Source organism: Benincasa hispida, chromosome 6, assembly GCF_009727055.1.
Source record: "Benincasa hispida cultivar B227 chromosome 6, ASM972705v1, whole genome shotgun sequence".
Taxonomy (NCBI): domain Eukaryota; kingdom Viridiplantae; phylum Streptophyta; class Magnoliopsida; order Cucurbitales; family Cucurbitaceae; genus Benincasa; species Benincasa hispida.
In genome coordinates this window covers 6,246,294-6,254,765 of record NC_052354.1, presented here as the reverse complement: position 1 = coordinate 6,254,765, position 8,472 = coordinate 6,246,294, and the positions used below count along the sequence as shown (strand labels likewise).

At 38.1% G+C, this 8,472-nt stretch overlaps 1 protein-coding gene across 19 annotated transcripts in view; it reads right to left on the bottom strand.

Annotated features, from left to right (window-relative positions):
* Positions 1 to 4,764, bottom strand: part of LOC120079859 (origin of replication complex subunit 1B-like) — a 94,249-nt gene extending 89,485 nt beyond the window's left edge. The window contains exons 1-5 of one of the 19 annotated variants that reach the window (XM_039034294.1): positions 4,506 to 4,759; positions 4,359 to 4,415; positions 4,218 to 4,283; positions 3,680 to 3,797; positions 3,509 to 3,541 (exon numbers count right to left, since the gene is read on the bottom strand). The gene's annotated coding sequence lies outside the window, so the exon portion shown is untranslated. Of the gene's footprint in view, positions 1 to 1,789; positions 3,437 to 3,508; positions 3,542 to 3,679; positions 3,798 to 4,217; positions 4,284 to 4,358; positions 4,416 to 4,505 lie in introns of those variants that run through there. The other 18 variants (XM_039034299.1, XR_005482360.1, XM_039034309.1 and 15 more) reach the window with 18 other exon arrangements.
* Positions 4,765 to 8,472: the final 3,708 nt, after the last annotated feature.

Sequence of the window (8,472 nt, the reverse complement as noted above, 5' to 3'; positions counted from 1 at the left end):
CTTCGTGTCTTTGGCTGTGTGGTGTTCGTCCATACACACGGACCTAACCGTACCAAGTTTACCCCTCGAGCACAAAAATGCGTTTTTGTAGGATATCCTCTACATCTGAGTGGGTACAAGTATTATCACCCTCCTTCCAGGAAATATTGTCTCTATGGATATGACCTTCTTCGAAGATCATCCATTCTTTCCCAATGGTTCTCTTCAGGGGGAGCATTCCAGTGAAGAAACTAATTGGGGTCCCAGTCTTTCTACCTTACCTGAACCTGAACCCATCCTTGATGTCAGTGTCAACACCAACGCACCCATCCTCCCAACTGAACAAGTCCCTTGGATCACATACTATAGAAAGAATCTCAGGAAGGAAATAGCGCCACCTGTCATCTCTCCGGCTCCAGTTCATGAGTCTAAACAAAGATCAGTTCCAGGTACTAGTAGTCCTATCCCTGATCATAATAATAAATGTGATAACACTGATACTTGTGTTGAAAATGTTGAAAGCAAAAGCAGGGAAGATAATGCCAGCAAGGATGTGATTGAAGTTGATGATGGTAAAGAGACAGATGAGTGTATGACTCTTGAGGACTTGGTAGAACCTAGAAAAGAAGCCTTTCTTATTCCCGCTGGAAAAAATGTTGAAAGTGGGAAAATAACAGAACCGGAGGGAGAATGCAGTATGTCAGAAGAAAATAAAGATAGAGATGAATCCCTTGATCTTCCGATTGCCCTGAGGAAAGGTACGAGATCATGTACTAAATATCCGTTGCAAAGTCACTTGTCCTATAGTAATTTATCTCCTGAGTTCAAGGCCCTCACTACAAGCCTAGACACAGTGGTGATACCAAAAAGTATACACGCCGCATTGGAAAGTCCTAAATGGAATGCAGCAGTTATGGAAGAAACGAAAGCCCTCGAGAAAAATCATACGTAGGATCAAGTCAATCTTCCAAATGGTCAAAAAGCAGTCGGATGTAAATGGGTATTCACAATAAAGTATAAGCCCGATGGGGCTGTTGATAGATACAAAGCAAGATTAGTGGCCAGGGGTTTTACTCAAACGTTTGGGATTGATTATTCAGAGACCTTTTCGCCAGTTGCAAAGCTAAATACAGTTCAGGTCCCCCTTTTTATTGCAGTTAATAAGGATTGGCCCCTTCACCAGCTTGATGTGAAGAATGCTTTTCTCGGAAGAAATCTATATAAGTCCTCCCCCAGGATTTGAGAAACAGTTTGATCACCGAGTTTGCAGATTGAGAAAGTCCTTATATGGGCTAAAACAGTCACCAAGGGCTTGGTTTGGCAGATTTACTATGTTTGTAAAATCTCAAGGATATAAACAGGGTTATTCTGATCATACTCTGTTTACTAAAAGGTCTGTATCCGGGAAAATCGCAGTTTTGATTGTTTATGTTGATGACATTGTTATTTCAGGTGATGATACCTCAGAGATTGACCGATTGAAAGCAAAGATGGATGAGGAATTCGAGATCAAGAACCTTGGAAACTAAGATACTTCCTCGGAATGGAAGTAGCTCGATCAAAAGAAGAAATTTCAGTTTCCCAAAGGAAGTATACTCTGGACCTGCTCAAGGAAACAGGTATGACGGGGTGCAAACCAGTTGATACCCCTATAAAAGCCAATGCAAAGTTAAGTAATATGAGTAAAAGTGTTCCAGTGAGCAAAGAAAGATATCAACGATTTATTGGGAAATTAATATATCTTTCTCATACTAGACCCGACATCTCTTATGCAATAAGTATGGTAAGTCAGTTCATGCAGTCACCATACGAAGAACACATGAGGGCAGTAGAGTGCATTTTGAGATATCTGAAAACTTCTCCAGGGAAAGGCTTGATGTTCAGGAAAACTGAAAAATGATGTATCGAAGCTTACACCGATGTTGATTGGGCAGGATCTGTAATAGACAGGAAATCAACATCAGGATATTGTACCTTGTGTGGGGCAATCTTGTTACATGGAAAAGCAAAAAACAAAGTGTTGTTGCCAGAAGCAGTGCTGAGGCAGAATACAGAGCCATGAGTCAGGGAATCTGTGAAGAGATCTGGCTTGAAAAAGTCTTGAAAGACCTTGATCAAGAGCATGCCAGCCCAATGAAACTCTACTGTGATAATAAAGCAACCATAAGCATAGCAAACAACCCTGTTCAACATGACAGAACAAAGCATGTGGAGATTGACCAGTACTTTATCAAGGAAAGACTCGATAGTGGCAACATTTGTGTTCCTTATATTCCCTCCAATCAACAAATTGCATATGTCCTAACAAAGGGGCTTTCCAGACAGTTGTTTGACGCTTGTGTGAGCAAGTTGGGACTTATTGACATCTACGCCCCAACTTGAGGGGGAGTGTTGAAATTAGGGTTTTGCGCTCTAGGGGCAATTTTGTCTTTTTCATTGTATCCTAGGGTTTCCCTGTTCTCTATTTAAGTTGTTGTTCTACTGTATTCCATTGTATCAATTTCTAATAATAATTCCCTTATCCCGTGGTTTTTATCCCTAATTAGGGTTTTCCACGTAAATTTTTGGTGTGCTATTTTCTTTTCCCTACTCTTTTTTCATCATTTTTTATTATTTTTCTTCCTCTTCTTAATCTTCCCCTTATTGTTCTTATCCTTCTTACTATTTTTCTTCTTCTTAATCTGTACTTATTCTTATTTGCAATTAATATTCTCATTCTTCTGAATTTTCCATTTCTCATGTGAACACAGTTTTTGTTGCAATGGCACCAAATGGCAAGAAATGGCACACCATCTCGAGCACCATGACCCTAGATCGAGACATAGAGGCCTCATCTTGCCACACCTCTTGCTTGCCTCAACATTCAACAACACTAAAACCAAGTCCCCCTAGCATGTTTGCCATTTCTTGCTTTCCACCAACAATTAGCAATTACCACACAAACAATCACATGCCCAACATAATTTTGCACAAGTTCATTAAACAAACTTTGAACCCAACCATCATCAAGCAGCTTCCTAACACATCCAAACAATTATATTCAACACAACCAATAGTTTTACAATCAACATGCTACAACATACATCCCATTCAAAGTACATCTAGCCTCCTATCCAAGTTACTCATGTAACATTTAGAATTAGTCATCCAAAAATCTATATTACGTATATAGATATATTCAAGAAGTGGTAACAAGATAAAGTAAATACAAACACACTGTAACAACCCGACTTCTTAAGATCTCTGACAGGGGTCATTAATACATGCACCCAATTTCAAAACTAAAGCAAGTTGGCCAATTTTACCTAAAATAAAATTTCTTACATAATTAAAACGTTGTCAAGACAATTTAATGAAAGCCAAAGAAAAACTTTTGTTCGGGGTCCCCTAAAAACATTGATGAAAGAAAGGTTCAAAATTCAAAATGTGCTATTTATCTCAAAGCCATACGTCAAGACATTAAATAACTTGAAAAAATGAAATTGAGCGGAAGTGATGACACTAGTCCCATGAAACTGTCACCAATCACCTCGTTGTGCGCTCGATATGTTCTTGCCTTTATCTAGAGAGAGGAGGAAAAAAAACATTGAATGAAATGATAAATATTTAAAATACTCAATAAGTAAAGTCAGACTATGCAATCACATGCAATCGTGAGTTGAAAATCATTGAAACTAGTGATACCCAAACTTAGCCAAACCTGGTCAAAATTGTGTCACGTGTCTTCTTTTTTTGGATAAAGAAAAACTGTCGTGTCATTCCAGGCTAAATAGTGTCATTTGTCATTCCAAGCTAAACTATGTCATGTGCCACTCCGGCTAAAAAAAAAAGTCATTTGTCAATCCAGGCTAAAACTTTGTCAATATACGCATAAAGTTTATCAAGTTCTAAATTCCACATGTAGATCTCACATCAAATCATCATTCATGCTAAATGAACATAAATGGTTGTCATCATAAATTTTTATAATCAACCACACAAAAGGGCGTGCTTAATCAACAAGTCAAACACACAAACATTATCACATCAATATTTTCTAGAGTTAAGGGCATTCTAGTAGTAGAGTTACTTACATCGAAAATAAACTCAAATATTATTATCCAACCAAATTAATCTTCTTTCATTTTTAGTTTAGAGAAACCTTGAACCAAACCCTACAACATGAACCAACTTTTAATTTAACACTTAATGCCTAATTCCAAACATAGGTTTATTCCAATCATCTCCAAACAACTTACCCAAGGTGTGGCTTGATCCAAAGTCTCTTCCAAACTCTAAATAATGACCCCAACCTATGCAAGATTCTATAATAAGGGTCAGAAACCCAATTTACAGCAAGCAATATTGAGTTCAAATGGGTCCAACGCCATACTACTTACCAAAAACGTACTAAACGCTCTAGAACTTGGGACAGCACCGCTAACAGCCTCCAAAAACTTGAAAGGATTAAATTAAATTTAAGCCCAAAATTTAGCGGGTATTCAAGATAATCCAAGAAAAACCCACAAAAGCCACCAAAACCTTACCCACAACCTCAAATCCGGCGAAAATTGACAGCAGCAGTGGCGTGCGGCGGGTTACGGCAGAGGAGGCGGCGGCGGCGGCTGGAACTGAAGACAGAACGAGAGAAAAAGAGTTCAGGAGAGAGAAAGTCTCACCGGTAGTCGACGGCAGCAAAGCGGTGGCCGGCGATTGGAGGAGGAAGAGAGACGTCGAGGAGAGAGATTACCGAGAGGGAGGAAGACGCAAGACAGGCTGCTGACATTTTTTAAAAATTTACTGCTTCATAGATTATTTAAGTAAAATTGACGAAATGACCCTAAGTTTCGAAAAAATGACCATTTTAAAAAGAATGTTTTCACTCCTCAAGATTTATCAAAGATAGAAAAAGGTCATTATATCATTTTTTTTAAGGAAAAAATTCAAAACTTCAAAATCCAACAGTCCTTCCTTCCATGACTGTTTTCTTGTTAACCCTTCAAATTCTTTTTTTCGGTTGATCTTTATCAACACAAACATCTTCATCAAGTAAGTATGTTTGCACATTTTAAGAGAGTTTTGGTTTTGGATTTCTTGAAATTATTCTTAGTTTCATGCTTTTGTGTATCTTTATACTTTATTTATTACAGTAGTGAGTTTTGATCTTGTTTGAACTCATTTGATTGAAAAAAATTGAATCATTTTTTGTAACAAGTTTTTGGGTTTTATTTTCATGGATTTTCATAAATTTTTGGATTTTTGTGAAAAACGTTACATTTTATAATGTTTTTTAGGTCTATATATAGTGTACGAGTTGATTTCAAACGCTTTTTGTTGCTTTAAATTATGATATTCTAATTTTAGGCCTCCTAATTCAATGAAGTCCAATCGGGCTACTTGAGATCTTGACCGGGCAGAGCTTTCAAGTGATGGATGCGAGCGACTCGGGACCGAGAAGGGGGAGGGATGGGGTGGGATCGGGCGATGGGGTAGCAGGACATTACTGTTTTGACTTGGTCTCGGGCTCGACCAGGTATGGGACCAGGGCAAAAAAATAGTCGCTTAGATTTTTTTTTTTTTTTTTTTTTTTGATATTCTGACTCAATATTTTGTATTGTGTTGACTTTTAATTTATGTATTTGATGAAAAATGAAGGTTATAATAGAATTGGAAATGAAGATACATCCTAATGATCGTTTTCCTACAGCCATTTTATGTTGTTCCCATATAGGAAAAGTCATCCCTAAAATTAAGAAGAAACTGACTCCGACACAATTAACCACGTTTAGACAAATATGCATTGGTCCTCTCCTTGACACAAACTGTAAACCCTGAACCCTATTTTTCCTACTTACTATTTTTCTTACTTAAGTAAGTTAATTAACATCTAATCAAGATTAAGAATAAGTTATTAATATGTTTGTAGGGAAAAGCTTGAAGAAGGAAAGAAGGAAAAATGTTCTAAGTGTTGAACAAATGGTTATCGGGTAGCAAGACAAAGAAAGCCTTCTGTAAGGAAAATTTTGGCCAAGTGTGGAAGTCCAAAGTAGCATGCATTTAAGGTGTTGAAGTATACGACAACCATGCTCCTAAGAGGTTAGTTGAGAGCTTGATGGGAATGTTGCATGGAGAAAAATAACTAAATGTAGGTCACATGAGGTGCCTTGCATTAAGCAAGGGTATGCATTGGTCAAAAGCCATGAGTGGTTAGATGGGCAAGGATGAGTGCGTGAGAGCTTGAAAGCCTAAGGCGTTGGGGGCTACACATATGCGTTGATGAGTGTGGGTACATGATGCGCCAAGTAAAGCGCTACCAAGTTTAGTTATGCGCCGAGAAAAGGCGTGCAGGCGTTGGGTTGATGCACGGCATGGGCAGGTGAGCCTATGCATGGCATATAGGTGAGGTGATAGGTGATGGCTGATGGCTACGTGATGGCAATGGCAAGGGAGCTATGCGTTGAGGTTAAGCCACACGCTAGTTAAGTCTATGCGTTGTTCAAGTAAAGGCCACGACAAAGGAAAGCATACGCTAGCACTAGACCAAGCGTTGGGCTACATGTATTGATTGTGCCAAGGTAAGGTAGAGTTATGTGTTGGTTAAACGGTGGTTTAGCAACTCAGTCACCAGTGATAATGGAAAAACTATCGAAATTTAAGGAATTAATCCAACTTAGTGGGTGATTTGGAAACCTAAGAATGTTTGAAGTCATGCAGTGCTTAGTATAAAAGGGAAATTTCAATTCAAAAGCTCAGTTTTAGCATGTCACTCGTGCAAATGAGATGATTTTAAAGCCATTCGAAAGCTTGATGAGTGTAATTTAAGCTATAGGACTGCTGGAAGAAAACTCTAAGGAATTCAGGTTGAAATTTGAAGAAGATTGCAAAAAGTTCAAGCTCTTGGATGAACCGGAGCCAGTGATGAAGATTTAAAGTTTTTAGACAAATCACGAGAATTAAGAGCTTAAATTTTAAGGTAAGTAAGTTAAGATATTTTTAAACAAGTTTGTAGAAGGAAATTTTCTAAGATAAAGTATGAAAAATAAGTTATTCGAGCTCAAAGTTGAAAGTAGATTTTGGTTGAACAAGCAAGCAGCTGCAACCATTGAGCAAGTAGGCTGCTCAACTTAGACAGGTTACAGGCGTGCACGAGGGGCAATTTGGGCATAAGGCTTGTGTTGACACCATGCAAAAGGGAATGTGTCGTGTTGTGCGGCGTGTGTTGAAGTCATGAACGCAAGAGGCGCTAAGCTGTGTGGGCAAAAGCGCTGGGCGCAAGGGGCTAGTCATGCATTAGCACGTTGGACTAACACATGACATGTGATGGGCGCATGGGTTACAATGTTGGCCGCATGACTAAGGCTTAACTACTCAAATTTTTCCTAAGTGTCAGACACACAAGAAGGTATGCGTTGAAAGGGAAATTGATGTTTTAAGCTTATTGTTGAGTTCATTTAGGTAAGTTAGTCTCACAAGGAAGCCATGTTGGCTAAACATGTTTTTCATTTCCACAAGGTTAATGCCAATAGGAAGGGCTTATCAACCCTAGAAGGAACGCACAAAGGCTGTGAGTGACAAAGTTGATGTTTTCAAATGTTTTAGTAACACGTGCTTTACTTAAATGATTAAACTCATGCTTGTCTATATGAATGTTTAAAATGATTTCCAAGCAAACTATGTTTCATGAAGCCATTAAAGTATGCTAGTTTTAAAGAAGTTTATGAGTATGATCTAAGTATTTCTATACTTACATTTCAAAGAGCATGCGTTAGAAGTGATGCTTATTAGCAAATATGTTAAAGCCTATGAATTATGATGCTATGCTTTCAAAGTATGAGTTTAATGATGAATGTTAGAACCCGATACTGAAGGACAATGTGAAGGTATCTGGGCAATAGTACCTAAGGTATGACGATACTTAGTGATAACCATGTGCATGTAGGTAAAGTCGACGTTGGATGTGTTGAGAATACTCCGCACTAACTAAGGTTTAATGTTGAGGGATTGAGCAAAAGGGTTATCTCTCAACTAATAATTATGTTAAGTTATGTTTTTAAGCTATGCTATGATAACAAGTTCTAATTATGAGTTTGCTTAGAGGTTTTTAGTTTAAAGCATGTTGTTTATGATTTATTAGTCACTCATTAGGCTAGTAGCTCATTCATTTAAATGTTTTCCTTCTCCCAGGTAGTGGTCATCTCCTCAAAGGATAATTGCACTGTTGCTCTGCCACTTAAAAACTCAGTTGAAAGAGGAAGTCTAGGTGTCTATCCTAACTGTACACATGTGTTGCGTATTAGAGACTACTTTTGAGTGTGGGATCCATCGAACCTTGTTTCTATATATATGTTATGAGTTTGCTATGTATAAAGCCCTGAGGTTGTTATAAATGTTTTAAGTTCTGCTAGCTTTTAATGTTAAATATGTTTTTCAGGGTTCCTTAAATAGGTTAAACAGATTGGCTAGGCGGTAAGTGTCACAAAAGGGTTGGTAACTGCTGTCACCACATTCTCTTAT